The sequence below is a fragment of the Pogona vitticeps genome, chromosome 7 (genome assembly GCF_051106095.1).
Source record: "Pogona vitticeps strain Pit_001003342236 chromosome 7, PviZW2.1, whole genome shotgun sequence".
In the NCBI taxonomy this organism is placed as follows: Eukaryota; Metazoa; Chordata; class Lepidosauria; order Squamata; family Agamidae; genus Pogona; species Pogona vitticeps.
Window position 1 is genome coordinate 23,197,736 of NC_135789.1, and position 20,974 is coordinate 23,218,709.

The 20,974-nt window shown below is 45.5% G+C and overlaps 1 protein-coding gene across 1 annotated transcript in view; it reads left to right on the plus strand.

Annotated features, from left to right (window-relative positions):
• Window positions 1-20,974, plus strand: part of LOC140701785 (uncharacterized) — a 37,417-nt gene that overhangs the window by 6,479 nt on the left and 9,964 nt on the right. Inside the window, exons 4-5 of the mRNA XM_078379097.1 lie at window positions 12,437-12,554; window positions 18,170-18,250. The gene's annotated coding sequence lies outside the window, so the exon portion shown is untranslated. The remainder of the gene's footprint in view (window positions 1-12,436; window positions 12,555-18,169; window positions 18,251-20,974) is intronic.

The following is a 20,974-nucleotide window of genomic DNA, read 5'->3' on the forward strand; positions in this document are numbered from 1 at the left end:
AGTAAGTCCCCTTAAACTCATTGAATCCAAGCCAACCTATACAGAATGATATCAACGGTTGCTATTGTTTCCTGGTAAAGCACTCTGAAGGATACCTCAGATTGGCTTTGTGTCTTTCTCTGTTGGGCTTCCGTCAGATTCTCCTACCATGGAGAATCTCGGGTGTCTTTATTTTTATTTATTTATTTATTTATTGGACTTATATACCGCCCCATAGCGCTATAAGCACTCTCCGGGCGGTTTACAATTTTTAATTATACAGGCTACACATTGCCCCCCCAGCAAGCTGGGTACTCATTTTACCAACCTCGGAAGGATGGAAGGCTGAGTCAACCTTGAGCCTCCAAGTTTGGCTTGAAGGACAGGCAGGTAGATGAGCCATATCTGTGACCCTTTTTTTCCCCTCTGTGATTTGAGAAAAAGTAGCACAGTTGAGTCCTATTACAGCTGCTGGTTCCAATATAAACATTTCAACAGTCCAATTGTATGCCTTTCTCCTTCACAATTCTTAAGGCACTCAAGTCTGCCCGTAAGACTTCGTTTGCCGTTAGAGGAAGGGTAGGAAACTTCAGGCCCTGGGACTCAAAAATCCAGTCTTCTGGGTTTTCCCCCAGATGCTTCCACTTCCTGCCCTAGAACACTGTCTTTGGGGGTTCTCCAGCTTTTATGTGGGACTTAATTCAAAAAAGGCTGAAATGTAACACTTAAAAGCTTCGTAGACGTGGGTCAGCTGCAGGCTGGCAATAGTTTTGTGGATCGAGAGGATGACCGATGGAGAAGTACGAAGGCAAATGAATCAAGACTAAGAAATTGTTAAAGCACGGAAGTGCAGAAAGCTAGAAGACTTTGGTCAAGGGATGGAAAGCGAAAGGGGCAGATAGTTACAGCTGATCAATCCAGGTGGAATAAATGGGAAAGGAGAAAAATGGCCTGTTTGGGTTGAAAGAGAGCACATATCCTTGCAGTAAAAGTTAGGTATGGGGCGCATGATTGGGAAAGGGCCTTTTCTGTGGTGGTGCTGAGGGTTTTCAGACCTCCAGAATCTAGATGGGGTCTCCATGAGATGCCTGTTACAGCCATGAAGGTTTGTGTGTTCGAACTACAACACCCAAAATACACCAGGCAGGATGGCCCCTAGATTTGGGGGTCACGGAACCCAAAAATGTAAAATCAACACACCTTGAATTGGTCCGCTCCCTTGGGTCTCCAGGTGAGTCGATCAATCTTAGGGCAACCCGTGTTAGAACCTGCGGGACGGTCTCCACCCATCTCCAGCCGGTCCGAGGACTCCCTGACTCAACACAAAGCTCCCGGTGGTGAGGGGTTGCCTCTGTGCAGGATCAGTGCCTGAAGAACCCAGAAACTAGGGCAGGGGGCTGGAGGAAGAACTTGAAGGTGTGAATAGATAGCCCTGCAGGCTCTTTGGTCCCAGCCCAGAGGGATGTGAGTCTCAATGCCAGTTTGTAAAAAGAAAAGGATCGCTGGAGGGAGCAGGCGCTATACTTTCGCTTGGAGGAGGAGCCCTCGTCACCTCTGCTCAGGTCACAGAATTTCAGGATGCTTGTGCCGGAGAGGCACTAAAAGTTGGGAACTGCAAGGCGTTGGGGGACAGGAGTCTTTCCATTCATTTGGCCTTGTAAGCCAGACACCTGGCCTGTTGCAAGCCTTTCTCCCTGGCACGCTCTTCAGAAAAAGATCCAGAGCCTTGCCTTGAAAGGCAGTGTATCTTCCCCCCCCGCCCCCCCCGTTTCTTCCGTAGAGAAGGTGAGCGGAAAAAGCCCAAAAGGACTGGAGAGTGGGCTTTTCGGCTCACCTGATGCGGTTAAAGAAAAGATCAAAGGACCAATGAAAAAAGGGGTGAAAAATAAAAGAATGTAAAAGACAGCCTCAAAACACTCTAAAGAGGCAGGCATGGGTGTTTTTAGCATCACAAAACCATATTTGTATGTTTATTTTCAAAGGAAATAAGACTTTGGAGGGATAACACATGGAATATCCAGAGCTTCTGTGAAGCATCAAACGCTTAAGTGCCAATTGTATGCCAAAGCATGGAGATACAGTACTTTATAAAAACAGTGGGTTCTACTTAGTTGAAGTTACCATCTTAGGGTCTATTATACATGATAAAGTGAGAGCGTCATTATTAGGTGTAACAATTGTCCCCCCCCCCAATCATCAGTGTCTGATTTCCTAATGTATTGCTTAATCTTTTTGTAAGGCCATGGGTTTGTTCCCACAAATCATTTCCCCTGGCTGTCCCTTTTTCCTTCCAGTCTGGACTCCCCCCCCCCGCCGCTGGGGGCTTCTACTTTTTCTAACTACAGCCATTTGAAATGTGTTTAACCTGTGTGATCGCTTGTTTGCTTCTACCCAAGGACTGGCGGGTGGTTTTCTGATGACGTACGTAGTGACAGGGAGACATGATATTTTGGGATAGCAGGAATGCCCACTCCTCAATCTTTCTCCCTAGTCACCAGAAATATTTTGTGTGGGTTTTTTTTTAACTAGCAGAGTCTCGCGCTAGCTCACCTTAACACTGCAGTGCTACATTAGTTTAGCGCTAGATTACCTATGAACAGACAAAAGAAAGGGAAATTAAAATCTATATAAAATCAGAACGCCAACCAACTCCAGCACACTGCAATGTGTTCCGTAGTGATTTACAGAGAAGTTTGGAAAACTATTTTTTGTCTCCCCATTGTTGTGCAACCCTTTGAACGTTTCCCAACGGCTTGATGCAGACCCTCAAAAGAGAGAGCCAGGGGCCAGCAGGAGGGTGGAATCAAAGGAAGAGGGGCCGTGCGTCTGGGTCAAACCTCATGGATGGAGGGGCCAGCGTTGGACATTGGCCCCGAAACAAGCTAGGGGTCCTCATGAAGTCACCTAGACTGAGTGGAGCCACAAAAGGGGCTGTGAATCACAACAATACAAAGCGGATCGAGCTTTTCTGCATCGCTGCATGCTTATAAAGGCCCTTCCACCGTGGAAATGCCACCCTCCGCAGATGATCCGGAAGGTGTCCAGTCCTTTACAGGTACCCACCTCCCAGTTTAGAGGGCAACAAAGGTGTGCTTTGTAGGATCCCACTCTGCAGGGCTATAGATAATTTTTTAAGTGCAACACCATGCCCGTCTCCCTTGCACGGGCCTGATGGGCTGCACCATTGAGGCTCAACCTCTCCGACCATCAGGCATAAATCCGGTGGAGCAAACATTGCCATAAACGGTGGTTCGTGTATTTACAGAAGGGAATTAGCACTGAGATCTCTCTTCCCATTCATTTTTCATTGCTTAGCAATGCCCCTCTCTTTCTCTCTCTCTCTCCCTCCCGTCAAGACAAATATTTCATGGTGGCAAAAGCCAAATGCTCAAGTCTCCTCAAGTGTCACTTTTAGGCCATCTGAGCAAGCCAGAATGGTTTTCCCTCTTTTTCCTTATTTTTTTCTCTTTTAGTTGATTTTTGAACTTCTCAGTCCTGCGCCGCTTGCAAAGGCCTTCTTGTCAGATAAAGTTAGATTTTTCCCGGGTAACTCGCTGGACTCAGGAACTTCCTCCGGACCTCAGATCCAACGAAGGCTACAATCCAAGGGGGAGAGGGGGAGAGATTAAGTCATCAAAAGAGGAATGCCATCTATTAAGGAGGACACCTTGACTGCCATGGCCTACCAGCCGTGTAGTGGGAAGAATTGAAAAAATGTCGAAATTTTTGTCCAAAAAAAGCATACTGTTATGAAATAATGGCCAGGCAATTCCTCTTGTAGTTGGTCTTCCTTCTTTCCTGCTGCCTTCAACTTTTCCTAACATTATTGTCTTTTCCAGCAAGTCTCATTTTTTTCCATGATGAGCTCAAACTGCAACAGACACAGTTTCGTCATTGTCACTTCTGGAGATGCTCCAGGCCAGGGAGGTTCAATGACTCACAACTTGGACCCATTTTTCTGAGTCATGTTGCTGAGTACCTATTCTTTTAATGACGCAGACCATAAACCCAGAAGAAGCTTTGCAACTCCCACCAGAAGACATGGGAGAGGCAGTCAAATGGCAGAGGAGGAGGTTTTGACGGGGAGGGAATTTTTATGAGAGGGTGGAGGGCAGAGGGAAGGCGAGGCAGGCAGGGCAGATGGGACCAAAAGTGGGTCATTTACACACACAGAACCGACCCACCTACATCCTTTTTCCTGGGGGAGGAAATGTTTTTTAATTGGGACTTGGGATTTAATACCGAACACTCGAACTCAGGACTTGGTGCCAAAGATCTAGACTTGAACTTGGGACTTCGTACCAAAAATCTAGACTGAAACTCGGGACTTCGTACCAAAGACTTGCCAACAGCCCTAATTTGGGCTTGATTTGGTCCAGAACCCCCTTTTTCATTTTCCTGGCAATCCGGGTTCTCCCCAACACCTTCTTCTAACACCATATTTTGAAGTAATCCATTTTTCCCCCTCTGGTTGGCTTTCTTCATTGGCTTGCTTTCAGATCTCAAGACAGTAACTGGGAATATGACCGCGTAGATGATTTTGGCCTCGGTCTCCCGTGCCATGTCCTTCCTCTTGACGATCTTTCCTGCTTCCTTCATTTTCAGAAAATTACCTGTGTCATGTTCTCAAACACAGGTACGTGTTCAAATCACACTCTGAAGTGTGTGTGTGTGTGAAATCCTGCTAAATGGCAGAACTGTAAAAATCTAACCCAAACATCAAAGTATATATTTAAAAGCAGGGATCCTCTCAGTAGTTTTTTTTAACACTTTGAACAAACACCAGAATGTTTTTGCTCCTGTCATTTCATCTGCAACCACTTCTTGACATTTACGCAGCCAGTATTTTAAATTTTTTTTATTTAGAAAAAATATTATGATTTACAGCATGAAGCCAGTTGCGTGAATCTTCTGCCAAATTTAAGGAAGGAGAACATCATTTCAGTGTCCTTCCGACCGTTTAACTAAGCACCATGGGCCTTGGACCATGGACAAGAGGCGCTGATCTCAGGTATACAGTCAATAAAACACTTCTAACATTATTTTTCCCCCACAACCTCTTATTTTTACAAAAAATAACATGCCCTTTTAAGGAGGTGTTTGGGAAGGCGGTGGAGAATCAAATAAGAGAGGATGCCAAGTCAACAGAATGAGAATTATGTAAATCTGAAGGTCTTTCTCTCCTTACAGCGAGAGGCAAAATTATTCTCTCCACCCCCAGCCACCCCAGATATTGGGAAGATGCATTTTTTTTCAAATTTTTTATTAATACAACATAAACCTACTGTGACAAACCCAGACCTACTGGGATCTGCCCCACAGTTACTAAGCTGCCACCAACCATTCCCTTTAAGAAGTCACACAGACCAGGGATGGATTTTTAAACAATAAAAAGAATAAGGTTTATTTAAATACACACAGGGAACATAAAACAATCAGGTGTATAAAATAAAGTAACGTGGCTTATTCTCACTCATACAAGCATACAGTTTGGTTCACACAGAACCCTTAACTTAAAGCACAGACCCTGAACCTATCAGTTCTGGCTAACCAACAGACACCTGAACCTATCAGGTTGGTACTCTGACACACAGTAGTACCCTGTCTGACACACAGACTCCCACAACAGCTTCTTCTTCCCAGCTGCTGCTTCGTCACATCCCAGTGTCTCACAGTATCTTTTCTTCACCACACAGGCATCACATATTTATACAGTACAGCCCCTCCTCCTGATGTCCCGCCTTCCACTCCCCATAGGATGGAACTTTCCCTCCAAACCCATGACAGACAGGTAACATCAGTGCTGTTATGTAACACCTCCCCTCTTTATAAGTTGTTTTGTAGGGGGAAAGCTAACGTGCTTTTCACCAAAAAACAACCTGGGTAAAATACACAACAACAGTTATACATACCATATTATACTTACTTATACTTACATCCTAAGTTAAACCATAGCAAATAGGCATTTAAACATTTACCATCTACATTACCTCAATTTACCTTTATTCATACAAACCAAATTCAAAACCAGGTACATTTAACTTTTGTCATCATATATACACATAGTCCATGTTCTTTCGCCGTCTTCATTCTTCAGGTCTTCTTGATAAGGCGTCAGCAACACAGTTCACTGACCCTCTGACCACCTTCACTTCAAAGTCATAGTCCTGTAGGTTTAAAGCCCACCTCATAAGTTTGCTATTGTGGGTTTTCATTGTCTTTAACCATTGCAGTGGTGAATGGTCAGTACACAGAATAAAATGTCTTCCCCAGATGTAAGGCTTGGCCTTCTGGATCGCGTAGACTATGGCCAAACACTCCTTCTCCACGGTTGCCAAATGTCTCTCACCTTTTTGAAGCTTCCTACTCAGGTAGGATACTGGATGCTGGTCACCATTCTCATCCTCCTGGCACAGAACTGCTCCTACCCCGCTGTTAGACGCGTCGGTGTAGATTATGAACTCCCGGTCGAAGTCTGGAGCACGCAGGACAGGATAGTTGATTAGCGCCTCCTTCAACCTCTGGAACGCCGCCTCACAGTCGCTGGTCCACGGGATGCGGTCATCAGCCGTCTTCCTCGTCAGATCGGTCAGCGGAGCCGCAATCTCGCTAAACCTCGGGATGAACTTTCTGTAGTAGCCCACCAACCCAAGAAATGATTTGACTTTTTTCTTGGTGTTGGGTCTAGGCCAATCACGAACTGCTTCTATTTTGGCCTCCAGGGGTTTTATCATTCCTCCCCCTACCATGTGACCCAAATATTTTATTTCTGGGCTACCCAGCTGACACTTGCTGGCCTTTACTGTTAGCCCTGCTGCACTTAACCTCTGCAGCACTAACTCCAGGTGTATCAGGTGATCTTCCCAGGTATTACTGAAGATCCCTATGTCGTCAATGTAGGCCACTGTAAAGTCACTGAGCCCTGCCAAGGTCTGGTCCATCAGCCTTTGGAATGTGGCTGGTGCATTTCTGAGACCAAAGCTCAGGACTCGAAACTCATAGAGACCAAAAGGGCTGCAAAAGGCAGTCTTTTCTTGATCCCTGGGATCAATTCTTAATTGCCAATATCCCTTTACCAGGTCCAATGATGAGATGAACCGACAACCCCCTATGGTTTCAATCAGGTTGTCTAGCCTGGGCATTGGGTAGGCATCAGGAGTGGTTACCCGGTTTAATTTCCTGTAATCAACACAAAACCTAATGCTCCCATCAGGCTTGTCCACAAGGACTATCGGAGAGGACCAAGGACTAGAAGAGGGGACGATTATGTTCTCCCTAAGCATCTCGTCCAGCTCCTTCCGCACCTTGTCCCTATAGGGTCCCGTTACTCGGTATGGGGATACTGCCTGCGGGGGTGCATCCCCTGTGTGGATCCGATGCATCACTCCCTTCACTATCCCCGGCTTATTGGAAAACACCTGTTGATATTTACTAAGCAGCATTTTTAGTTCTTGCTGCTGGTCTTGGGTGAGTGCAGGACTGATCTTTACCTCCTCTGGGTTGTATTTTACTTCCCCTCTACCCTCCCAGAAGGGTAATTCAGCTTCCTCACTCTCAGCTGCTTTTATCGCGAATAAAACCCTCTGTTCCCCTCTGTAGTAGGGTTTTAGGGCATTCACATGAACCACCCTCCTTGCTTGGTTCTCCTCCTGCTCTATTAGGTAGTTCAGGTCTGACATCTTGGAAATGACCCTATATGGTCCTGCCCATTTGAGCTGCAGTTTATTCTCTCTGCAGGGCCTAAGCCAAAGCACTTCCTCCCCTGGGTCAAAGTGCCTCTCTCTAGCTTTGCGGTCATACCATGTTTTCTGTCTGACCTTCTGAGCTTGCAGGTTTTCTGCTGCCAGCTCTAGATTTCTCCTTAGGTCATTCATCAAGGTGTCTATGTATGTCACAACGTCTTGTGGGTCATCCTGGGTGATCTGCTCCCAATTTTGTTTGATCAAATCAAGGGGCCCTTTCACCCTTCGCCCAAATAAAAGTTCAAATGGACTGAACCCAGTACTGGCTTGTGGCACTGATCGATAAGCAAACAAAAGGGATTGCAGCTTCTGGTCCCAATTGTTTGGATTCTCTGCCAAGTAAGCCCTAATCATGCGCATTAGAGTCCCATTGAACTTCTCAGTTAATCCATTACTTTCAGGATGATAGGCAGTGGTTTCCTTGTGCTTAATTCCACAGATTTGCCATAAGCGTTTCATGAGCTTTGATGTGAACGATGCGCCCAAATCTGTGATTATCTCTGAGGCAAATCCCATCCTGGACATATACCCCACCAAAGCATCGGCCACTGTGTTAGTTTCAATGTTAGTCAAAGGTATGGCTTCAGGATACCTTGTGGCATGGTCCACAATTGTTAGAATGAACCTGTTCCCCCTCTTTGTGGCCTTGGGCAAAGGTCCCACAATATCCACCCCTATGCATTTGAACGGAGTGTCAATCACAGGCAAAGGGCACAACTTTGCTTTGGTCCTGTCGCGGTTATTCCCCTGCCTTTGACACACATCACATTGTTTACAGAACTCCCTGATCTGCTTCCCTATGTCAGGCCAGTAGAAATTCTGTGTGATTCTCTGCTGTGTTTTGTTCACTTCTAAGTGTGCAGCAAACATGTCAGAGTGCCCCCTTTGTAAGATCATGGGGCGATACTTTTCAGGTACCACCAGCTGACTTCTGATCCCATCTCCCCCTTTTGAGATATTCCTCAGGGTTTCTCTATATAAAATCCCCTTTTTCTCCAGAAATCTCACTGGGGTTTCAGGTGTTAGCTGGGCGTCAGTCACCTGTTCAAAACACTTTTGGAGAGTGGCGTCTGCCTTTTGCTCCTGTCCAAATCTGCTGTCTGTGGTTAAGGTTTCCACCACAGCTTCTGAACTCCCCTCTGCTTCCGTCTCTGGCTCATCATTACCCCCCTGAACTGTCCCCGTGGTGGCTTGTGAGCGTGTAATCACTAGCACCCGTTTCACATGTTCAGCCAGGTCATTTCCCACGAGCACGGCTGCTGGTAGAGTCGATGAAATCGCTAGCCGCCAAACTCCCCTCCAGCCTTGAAAGTTGACAGGTACCTCCGCGACTGGGAGTGAGATTATCTGCCCCTCAATCCCTGCTACCTTTATGCTCTCATTCGGGATTATAAACTCCCTAGGGATGATATCTGGATGGCACAGGGTTACCTGGGAACAAGTGTCCCGCAGCCCCCTATACTGACGGTCAAGTATTCCTACGTCCACCCCTGCTGTCTCAAACAACTGAGAATCTGTTTTTACCAGCAAGCAGCGCTTTACCTCCACAAGAGGACCATTTTCCTCAGCCTGATCAGCAGAGGTAGCTGTTCCAGACTGAGTAGTCATGGCAACAGGCTCCCTCAGTGACACTGAGCTTTGCTCTTTCTGGACACAGAACACAGCTTTTGGCTTGGTCCCACTAGCATTCTGAGGCACCATTCCTTTTAGCTGCTTTAATTTCTCACATTCTGAGATTAGATGACCCTTTCCCTGACAGAAATAACATTTTCTGGTGTATTTTGATTCTCTCTCATCTTGTTTTGGTTTTCCCTCCAAAATCTGAGGTCTTAGTTTCATGTCTGAGGGCTTCCCTTCACCATGGGCCCCTCCCCCTTGCTGGCTTTTCCCTGGTCCCTGAGAGTACTTGCTGTAGGTTTCTTTGGGTTTACCTACAGATTTCCCCTCACCCAAGGGCTTTCTTATTTGGGAAATAAAATCTGCGATCTCTGCGGCGGCTGCCACAGATTTCGGTTTCCTTTCCCTCACCTGGAATTTCAATTCCCCATGCAGGACTGAATAGAACTGTTCCAGTGCTATCAAGTCTTTAAGCTGCTCATAGGTCTCTGTTCCCTCCTGCGATAGCCATTTCTCAAGCAGCCTCACCAATTGGGCCCCCACTTAGGTAAAAGTCTGTTCTGGTTTTTTTGTGAGGGACCTGAATCTTTGTCTCAGCTGCTCCGCATTTATCCCATGTCTGGCAAACACCAGTTTTTTAAACTCTGCAAAATCTTTCATCAGTTCCTCAGGCATCTCGGCATAGACCTCAGCCAGGCTACCACTGATTAAAGATCGCATGATGGTCATCTTCTCAGTTTCCCTCACTGAGAAGTCCACAAACGCTCTTTCCACTAAGGAAAAGAACACCTCAGGACAATCTCCCTTGTGGTACACAGGGAATTTCTTCAGGTCAGCTTTAGACAGTTGGCCTCCCTCAGAATCCCTATTATTATTATTGTTCTGATTCATCAGTTCCAATTTTTTTAATTCAAACGCCATTTTCTCTCTCTGCAATTCCCTCTCCATTTCCATTCTCTCTCTCTCTAATTCAAATTGCTGCTGTTTCTCTCTTTCCCTTTCCTCCATTTTTTCTCTCTCTAATCTTTCCTCCATTTCCCTAACCCTCAGTTCATGCTGTTGGGCTAGGAGTATTTTTCTGAGTTCTGGGTCCTGCTCTCCTGTGCTGTCACCTTGCACTGAGCCAAATTCATCCTCAGAACCTTGGTCAATCTGGGGGTCTTTCACTCCACTCATTTCTGCCATCTGGCTTCGAGTCAAGGGCATAATCCCCCCTCAGAACAGGCTGCTTTAAAAAGTCAAGCCTCAAAATAAAACGACCACTTTTTTCCTGTTTGCCTCAGACCCAGCTCTCCCTAGAGATTGCTGCTGTTCCTCAGCACTAAACTTGCAACAGTATCGAGTCAGAGCCTCCCCCCCTCTGCTGGGCCTCTCAGCTGGCAATCTAGCTCACTGTTACTACGCAGTTTTGCCTCAGCTTTTTCCCGCCAAAACTAGGCTGCCTCAGAGCACCTTAATCTAAGTCTCCCCAGTTGGCACGTTCTTCTACTAGCGCACCTCCCCGTGAGGTACACCTAGAAGATTACCTACGCGCCTCAGACTGTCCCTGACTAGACCCCCCTTGCTCTGGGCACACTTGCCAAGGCTTTGCTGGACCACCGGACAACTGGACCAGTCGTATCCCACACGCTGGACACCAATCAATGTGACAAACCCAGACCTACTGGGATCTGCCCCACAGTTACTAAGCTGCCACCAACCATTCCCTTTAAGAAGTCACACAGACCAGGGATGGATTTTTAAACAATAAAAAGAATAAGGTTTATTTAAATACACACAGGGAACATAAAACAATCAGGTGTATAAAATAAAGTAACGTGGCTTATTCTCACTCATACAAGCATACAGTTTGGTTCACACAGAACCCTTAACTTAAAGCACAGACCCTGAACCTATCAGTTCTGGCTAACCAACAGACACCTGAACCTATCAGGTTGGTACTCTGACACACAGTAGTACCCTGTCTGACACACAGACTCCCACAACAGCTTCTTCTTCCCAGCTGCTGCTTCGTCACATCCCAGTGTCTCACAGTATCTTTTCTTCACCACACAGGCATCACATATTTATACAGTACAGCCCCTCCTCCTGATGTCCCGCCTTCCACTCCCCATAGGATGGAACTTTCCCTCCAAACCCATGACAGACAGGTAACATCAGTGCTGTTATGTAACACCTACTACCACACAAAAACTATAAAAACAATAAAAAAACAATAAAATACAATTACACAAGTGCCCCCATCACCATCAGGACTAGCATTAAACTTCATTCAATCTATTTTCACTCCAAAATTTCATTGTTTCTTCCCTTGGTGTATACCCCTTCCCTCTCCAAAATACATATTCCAAAAATACATTCCATATTTTCTTGAAATCATTATTTTTCAATTGGCCTCTTCTTATTTTCATATCACACATCAGTTTATCATTAAACGCCATATCCCATAATTCTCTATACCATTCCTCTAAATTAAATTGATTATCATTTTTCCAGTTTCTTGCAAAAACTAACCTTGCAGCCGTAATCATTATTACTATTAAATCCTTATTTTCTTTCAACAATTGATCTTTCTTACTCACATTCAGTAAAGCCATTAATGGAGACATTTGAATATTCAATCCAATTATTTCAGATATTTCTTTAAAAATTAAATTCCATTCTTTCTTTCTTATTTCACATAACCACCACATATGTGGATGTGTTCCCTTCTCTTTTTTACACCTCCAACAAAATATTGACACACTTTTATCTATTACTGTATATTCATTTTCACCGGCGTTAAATACCACCTCCTTATTACTTTGTAACAATTTTCTTTTATCCTTACTGACATGTTCTTCATAATTCTCTGATCCCATATGCATTATTATAAGTGAATTACAGTATTTTAAAGATTTGATCACATTCTGGGGTGGTGTTGGCTCTGTGTGTGTGTGTGTGTGTGTGTGTGTGTGTGTGTGTGTGTGTGTGTGTGTGTGTGTGTGTGTGTGTGTGTGTGTGTGTGTGTGTGTGTGTGTGTGTGTGTGTGTGTGTGTGTGTGTGTGTGTGTTGGGCAGCTGTTCTTTCTTTCTTATCTATATTTTGTCTTTCTCCAGAATGGCAACCTCAGCTGAAAGACAAGGGAAGCTCGAAAGCACCATGGACGTTAAATAAAACCTTTATTTCATCTGCGGTCAAGTCAAGACTTGCAGCAGCCGTAATGGGGCCTTCAAGGTAAGTGAGATATTTAAGGAGTGTTTCTACCAGTGCACGCCCCCATACACACCAGTATGTCTCCATGGCTGAGCAGAAATTTGAACCCAGATCTTCCTAGTCCTATTCTGTTGCTTTATCTACTGCAGCACACCAGGTACCCTTATTATAACAGGGTTCAAACGCATTTTAGCTATTGCAAATGGCTAGGGCAATAGCTACTGTAAATGGCAACCCACAGTTTTCTGAGGTCACCTTTTAATTTTTGGCTTTCTGGAGGAGAGAGCAGAGGAGACGACATGCCTTGCCCGTTTTTTTTATCTCAAGATAATTCGGCATCCAATTATCTTTTCTAACTCCATATCGTTCCCGAATAAACAGTAGTCTTCTCATTTTCCTCACACAATAAGTGCTTTCTTTCCAAAGGCAAACACGTGCTCTGCTAATTAATTTGATTTTCCGACTGCTTGGGTATAAAGGGGAATGCAGAGCAGGGAAAAGTAACTCTCCCCATCTTAGTTGTGACCTATTTTGGTGCAGTAAGTTGGGTCTAGCGGAGCCCCATTTGAATCCATGGCACTTATAGAGGAGTTGACTCCTGCAACCCCCTGCAGATTCAATGGGCCTACTCTAGTGTAAGTGACTGTGCTATGCAACAGGCTTTCAGCCATTGAACGATATTACTTTGGGGGCATTATTTTTCAGCAGTGGGTGTTAATTTAAAAAAAAAACAACCCTAACATTGAGGACACCAGCGCAATAGCAACAGATTCATTTACTCATGAGTACCAAGTAATCTTGCAAAAATTACCAGTTCGAACACCTTTATGGGCTAATTCCAGTTACCCATAAAGTGGAAGAAAAAGATCACCCACAACACAAGGGCTATAAATTATTTATTCTGCAGAATAAAGAGGTACACATGGGTTAATACCTGAACAATGTGTCTCTGAGGTTCCAGATGTGTGCCAGCATTTATATACGTTACTAACCCTGTGATGCAGACCTTACCTGTGTTCCACATCTGGCTAGGACAGCTAATTTCTGGGATGGCTGATTTCTGCCCTCTCGCTTGGCTGTCACGTCTGTAACGGTCCCGTTTCACCCTGTTCTTATTTCCCTTGATCAGGCCTTGATCCTTCTCCTAACCTGGTAAGCTCATACAAAATGGCATTCCTCATGCTAAGCAAAAGCATGATTGGAAATACATTGCTAATTGTGTGTATGGCAGGGCCTTATAAAAGCGTGCTCCTTATATACCGCCCCATAGCATTTAAAGCACTCTCTGGGTGGTTCACAATTAAATTATGCAGGCTGCACATCGCCCCCCCAGCTCCAGCAAACTGAGGAACCCCATTTACCAACCTGGGAAGGACGGAAGGCTGAGTGAACCTCGAGCCAGCTATTTGGGATTGAACCTGGGTTGTGAGCATGGGCGCAGGGTTGCAGTTTAAACACTGTAACTTTCTTCCCCCACACTGTTGCATCTGATCAAACCAAAATTTCAAATCAGTGAATGAATGAGGGCTATATCACTTCATGGTGGACATCATCCACCTTGCCAAGTTCCTGCCTCTGTTGCTACCCAAGGGGTGCTTTGAGATTTCGACCCTAGCCCACCTATTTTAAGTCTTTGTATTCACCCATGTTGCTTCCCTTTCCAACTACCAAATTTACGTGGGGGGTGGGGAATACAGTGCACCCAAAGTGAAGAATCATCCATTTCTTCATAAAACATTTTAAACGTAAAGCCTCGTGCTTCCCATCACGCTGAAGTATTGCTCCTGGAGCCGTAGAACGCCAGGTGGGAGCATTTAATGAGATGCATTAAGCCCCGTGTTCAGGGAATACCTTGACAGAATAAGATATTCTGTGCTGACTGACTTAACTGGGGAGAAAAATCTATTTCTCTGACAGCGAAACCTGTGCCTTGGGGGAGAGGGGGATCTCAACCCCTCGACCGCCTGCTTGTCATCCTAGTGAAAGAGCGATAGGAGGCGGGGAGAAAGGAGAAACTGCCCAGTCATTTGCTGTACCTTATTGCTGCAACTTGGAGGCAACAGGAAAAGAGGAAAACTGAATATGAGATGGATTTCCTCTGTATAGGAAGCCACGGTTTTCTGTTTGCAAGTGTTTGTGACCAGACACTTTGAAGGTCACTCATTCTGAGGGTCGCCATAAATTGGAAGCAACTTGATGGCACCGGATGAGAACAACACGATCAACAACCACAAAGGAGAATCCTACTGTTCCATTCCCCATCGGCCTATATTATCCAGCTGTGGACTCTGTTGCTGTGTTTTGAATTTCTGGTTGAGTTGCTCCAGCGGTGCAGCCGACGAGCACGGATTCACAGAGCCAAATAGCTCCGAATTCCCCAGAGGAGTCCACCCCCCTTTTTTTCTAATCAACTGGCACTTACAGTCTCTATAACTCGCTCAAAGACATTGGTAGGAGAAAGAATAAAGCTGTGTCCTTACTTGCAATTGAGCAGATCAAACAGCAAACTGATAACTGAATCAACGTGACTTCGTTTAGCAACAGACTGTGTTCATCAGACAACGGGGGGGGGGGGAGAGACACAGAGAGGTGAAGCTCTCTTTGAACTCAGAGGCCATGCAACTCCAGCCTGCTCCCCACCCCAGCTGTTGAAATACCAGCTCACAACCTACATAATCTCACAGGGGCTAAGCAGACCTCAGAAGGATGCTGGCCAATGTCTGGTTATCTAGTTATACCAATGTCAATGCCATGGTGTCCACAGCCGTGCTGAGCTGCCGTTAATTAACCAGTTGTGGCTCATCTCCCTTGTTGTGCACTGGTTCACAACGCTGATGCACAACGAGGTATCCAGGCAGCGAGTTTTAAAGAGTAGCAATAATAATAAATAATTTATTGTCATTGTAAGTATATACACAGTATATCATACAACGAAATTCACAATTGGACAGTGCAATGTACTGCACCATTGCAGGTAGGCCCATATAACTTCCCAGTAGGAATCTGTCCACCTGCGCTTGTTTATTTATTAATTTAAAATATTTTTACCCCACCTTTCTCCTTAGAAGGATCCAAGACAGCTTTGTGGTTCTGTACGACCCTGAAATATGGCAACCCTAGGGTTGAGCAATCTCCAAAATTTCCTGTCCTCGGCTACCCTGCTCAGCATTTTCAGACTCAAACTTGTGGCTTCCTTTAGAGGATCCGTCCATCTCGTATTTGCTCTTCCTCCTTTCCTGCTGCCTTCCGCCTTTCCCAGCATGATGGTCTTGTCCAGGGAATCCTGCCTTCTCAGGATGTTCCCAAAGTAGAACAGCCATCTGTTTTGCCTCCTGAGATAACACAGGCTTGATTTTATCTAGAATCCACTTTTTTTATCTGGCAGTCCATATTATCTGCAAAACGCTCCTCCTCCACCACATTTCAAACAAATCAACTTGTATTCCTTTCAGCATTCTTTAAATAGGGCTGATAATAAGGGTTCCTGGCCACAGGGACGAGCTGGAGCCATAGAGTGGATAGAGTGATGGACTGGGACTCAAGAGAACTGGGTTCAATTCCCCACTCAGCCATAGAAACTCACTGGACGCTGTGTATGTTTGTGTGTGTGATTCCCCCATGTTCTGGCCAACAGACGTGTCATCCGCCTTGAAAATCTGAAAGTATTTTCCTGAAGGAAAAGAGCTGAGCCAGCAAAAATGCCCAAGGTCTGTGTTCCAGAAGGGCTTTCCTGCCAGCTGAATTTCAAGGAGACGAGAGATAACGCCTCAGTCTGGCGGTGGCATCGGAGGGATCCTGCTTGTGTGGCATCCAAACCAAAATTGAGGCTTTATCCTCGCTCATCCGCAGTACAAATGCAGCTGTTCAGTTCTGAAACACAAAGAAAAAGACATCAGGCAAAATCCAAAGAAACAAAGCAAAAACCAGGTGGCACCTTAAAGACTATTATTTTTTAATGTGAGCTTTCCTGGACAAATCCACTTTGACGGGCATTCGGAAACAGAATTACTGTAATTGTTGAATGAAAGATCAGTTTTTGCCAAATATTCATTAGCTCTTGGGTATATGGTGCATTTCCATGTAGTAATGTTGCTTGTGCTGTTTTAGGGCTCTGTTGTAAAAATTCCTCAGGAGACAGAAAACAGACACCAGGCCTGGGCAAAGATGACGGGGGAGAGAAGAGAGAGGAGGGATGGGGATGGGGTTTGAAGATTGGGGATTCACTTACAACTCAAGAGAAGGAAATATTAACTATAAAGGTGAAAGGAGAAGGCAGAGAAATCCCGTGTGTTAATTCAGGGAATATTGACAGTTTTTACCTTTGAGTCTTGTGATGAGAGATGGGCTTTGGTAGTTGCGAAGAAAATAACAGTGGCAATAGATCACAGCAGAAGTGCTACATTTGGTAATGATGAAACCTAGGCTTATGTTCAGTCCATTTATGTGGATATCCATCATGAGTATAAATTTTATCTCAGACGTTTCCCTCTCTTTTCTCGATCTTTAGTGTTTCTTTTCCAAAATAGCAACTTTCGTATCTTCTGCAGAGTGTCCTGGTAGATTAAAAGGGTTGGAGACAGGTTCCTATGTATTGTGGTTTCTGATGTCCGATTTGTGTTCATTGATCCGTTTATGTAAAGATTGTCTGTCCTCAGCAGAGGGCAGAGGGAAACGGTTGGCAAAAGAGGGCACAGATCCCACTCGCCGGGGAGCAGGTGAAGATGCCCTTGACGTTGTTGTGTGTGTCATTGTTAGGCCCTGTAAGTGTGTCGCCAGAAGAGATGTGGGGGCAGAGTTGACGTCTGGGTCTGTGGCAAGGGTCCATGTCCATGTTGCTGTTTTGTGGTCCTTTTTGTGTGTTAGCCTTTGCTTGTGGTTGGGGGGGGTTGTCTGTAGGCAGCTGTGGGTCTCCCTCCCACCAAGAGCTTGGGAGAAGGAGGTGATCTGGTCAAGGATGGGCCAGAGACCCCCTTAAGATGTGTATGAGCAGTCAGACATCAGAGGTGGAAAACAGAGATCACGCGGTAAAACATTCGTGCAAGGCTATAAGACACACTGGTATACAGTTGCATTTCACATGTGCAATGATTTATGACCTTTATTCAGTTCATAAATCATTGCACGTGTGGGTTTCATGACTCAGTGGAAACTCGAACCGAGATCTCTAAAGTCCCAGTCCTGTATTGTCACTGCTACAATACAAACATACGTATTATAAACATCATCTTTGCTTGGGGCTCCCATTGGTTCAGCTGGGTGAGGCTTAGTGTGCAACCAGATGGCGGCGTGAGCTCACACCCAATTCCACCAGAAAGGCTTATTCCAACCAGAGGGATCTCCTTTAAAACAACCCATCTGCCAGGGAATCACTCTAGCCCAGCCCTAAAAGGCAGAAGGAACCATCCAGCCGGACTAAAAAGTTCCAGTGTCGTGGTTCAGGGTCAGGCTGGCGCGTGCTTTCCTCTGTGCGCCGTGCGAGTGCCAAGAAACGCACGGCGCCTGGTCTCTCCACAAGCCGTCCAAATTGCAGTCCTCTTTCCCAGTTCGGTTACACCCTTCGTTCAGATCTTAATTCTTTGCCTGCCATCAATGGGAGACCCTCAGTTACTCAGGCTAAGGGCCCTATTTAATTTTAGAGGTGACATCGGGGTCCACATTCTGGGGATGAGCCTCACCAGAAAGAAAAGACGGGAGAGCTGGAAGGCAGACGCCAGCAGGTAAGCTCTAAGTCAGCTTCCGGAGAGCCACGTTAGAGGTTTTCAGAATGGGGAAGATGGGAAGGCTCAGAGGAGAGAGTCTTAAGCATCTGAGGAGTCCCAGGGTTTATAGCTCCCCACCCCATGTGAAAAGCCAAAAGTGGAAAATGACATTTAAAAAAAGAAAATTATTCCCTAATGAGACAATCAGACCTCGCTCTGCTAAGTGTATCCGTGGCAAATCCACGGATTCAGCAAAACGCGAAAAAGATATTTGTTTCTTGACATGAAGAGTGAGACCAGGGAACGCAATGGGAAGAGATCGGGGCCCTTTGATTAGGTTACCCAGCAATGACGGGCTCTGTTAACGCGGGGCCATAAGGGGTTTTCTCCGTAATCTGATTAATTGAACCAAAAGATGAATACCGGGGATGTGACCTTCGGCAGAAGATCTGTCTAGTGAAGGCATCACGGGAAATAATAGGAAATGCAGTGCTGAACCTCTGCGTGGAAACTGTTTTCAGTAAAATAAGTGGCTGCAGGGCACATAAGTGTGCTGGAACAGCATCTAGAGCAATTCCTTCCTTAAAGATTGTTGTGTTGTCATTACATCCTGTGACATCAACTCTGACTAACGGCGCTCTCCAAAAGGTCCCATCCTCAACCAGCCCTGCTTAGCCCTTGCAGACGCCTGCCGGTGGTTTCTTGAAGGAGTCAGTCCATCTCGTATTGGGTCTTCCTCTTCTCCTGCTGCCTTCCCCTTTTCCCGGCGCGGTTGTCTTTTCCAGAGAATCCGTCCTTCTCGGAACAGTCTCGGTTTTGTCATTTTCCCCCCTCCATAGAAAGTTCAGGCTTGATTTGATCTAGGAGAGTCGTTTTGCCTTTCTGGCCATCCAGGGCATCGGCAAAACTCTCTCCTGGCTCCCTCTTTCAAATGAATCCTTAAAGGCTTGCTGGCAGGTTTGTTCTCAAGGACCACGTGGTCACGTTTTCTGCTGTCTGTGTGTGAGACGCGGCTTAAAAGATGAGGCACCCCATCTCTCCCTGGTTTAACGGGAAAGGTGTCCCGCCGGCACCAGAGGCTTCCTCCTGTGAAGAAGAGTCCCAGAACAAAGGGCTTGGCGGCTGAGAAGGATGACTCAAGAGTAGGTGGGCTCCTCGGGAGAAGGGTTTTCCATCCAGGGGCCAAATCCTGCCACTCAGTTCTTCCTCCCACCTGTGCAAACCCTTGCAGCTGAGGGCTGAGTGGAGCTCCCTCAGCCGGAGTGCTTCAAAAGCCTTCAGCTCGGTTTGTGAGCTATGGGTGAAGATTCTGACTGTTTTGTACCCTGACCTTATAGCTGGTTCCTGGTTGCGTGTTATCTTTGGATCTCTGAATCTAGATCTGCAGGACTTCACACCCTGGTAAGACTCTGCTTTCTAGCCTTGGAATTAACCCCACCTGGAGTGTTTGTAGGCACATTGTGTTGTTTATACCATCCCAGGGTGTGCATAAGCCAGGGGTGAGAGGAGGGACATGGGCAGTCAAGCTGAGCATCCTATTTGGGGGGGAAGAGAGCACCACCATCGTGACTCCTAGGCCTTCTTTTTGCATAAGCCGTGGCAGATGAATAGCAGAATGGGTAGGTGGCATGTTCATCATGGAGGGCTGTGAGTAAGGGTGTCTGGATGTGAAGACTGGTGCAATTCTTTGGTGCATGTTTCTGCCTTATTAGTATACCTACAAAATGTCCGTTTTCTAGGGTTCTAGGCAACCACATTCTCTGGTTATCTTGGGATCTTTGGCCCATTTTCCTGGGCACCCCCATGCCTCTTTGAACCCTCAACTGCTCCTTCTTACCTTTTACTTGCATTATTTCTGTGACATCACAAGGCCCTAACCACTAGCTTTGAGTCACTGCCCTGCAGTCTCCGAATACAGCCAAGTAGTCATCAGACTGGCAAAGGAGGCCCGTGTTTACCTTGCAAGAACCAATCACAAAACAGAGCAAGCTCATTGATGAGATGCAGAAGGAAGAAGAGCTAAGCCCTAGATGTCATAAATGCATCGCAATCCTAAATCTTGCAATCCTTTCTTCCCCAACCATAAACAAGAACTAGGTTTCTTCTTCCCATTCATTACTATTACAGATAATGTGGAAGTGGGGTGGGGCTGATGGCCAGAGAGGCAGAAAGTAAACTGTTTACATTCTCTGGTTTATTTTCAGCAGGTTGTCTTATTTGTTTAGTTGGTGCTAGTATTTAGTGTAGTTAAGATTTATTTCATTTTATTTTATGTCTGTTTCACTTTGGATGTAAATCACCCAGAGTTGTGTTTGCTACTAAGGGTGCAGGATACAAGTTAAATAAATAAATAAATAAATAAAGGCAGACACGTAGCTGCATCTAATGGCATATAAATACTGAATTTTAAATAAATGAATAAATAATAGTGACCACTTGTTTACTTACAGAAAATCATGAAAAGAACTGGCGCAACCAATGAAGTCTTAGGTAATTAAAAAAAAACAAGGGAAGGAATGGTAGGTGCAAGATGTAGAAAATATAATGTTCTCCATTTCAGTGTTAAACGCCCAACGCATTTCAGCCTGTTGGCCTTCTTCAAGGGGGTGTTTCTTAAAAACTAATTTAATGGAGCTGGTTGCAGATGACATAAACAGACAAAGAGCTAATTAGAGTTTACTAAACACGCCCCTGAAGAAGGATGATAGGCCGAAATGCGTTGGGCATTTTACACAGAAATGG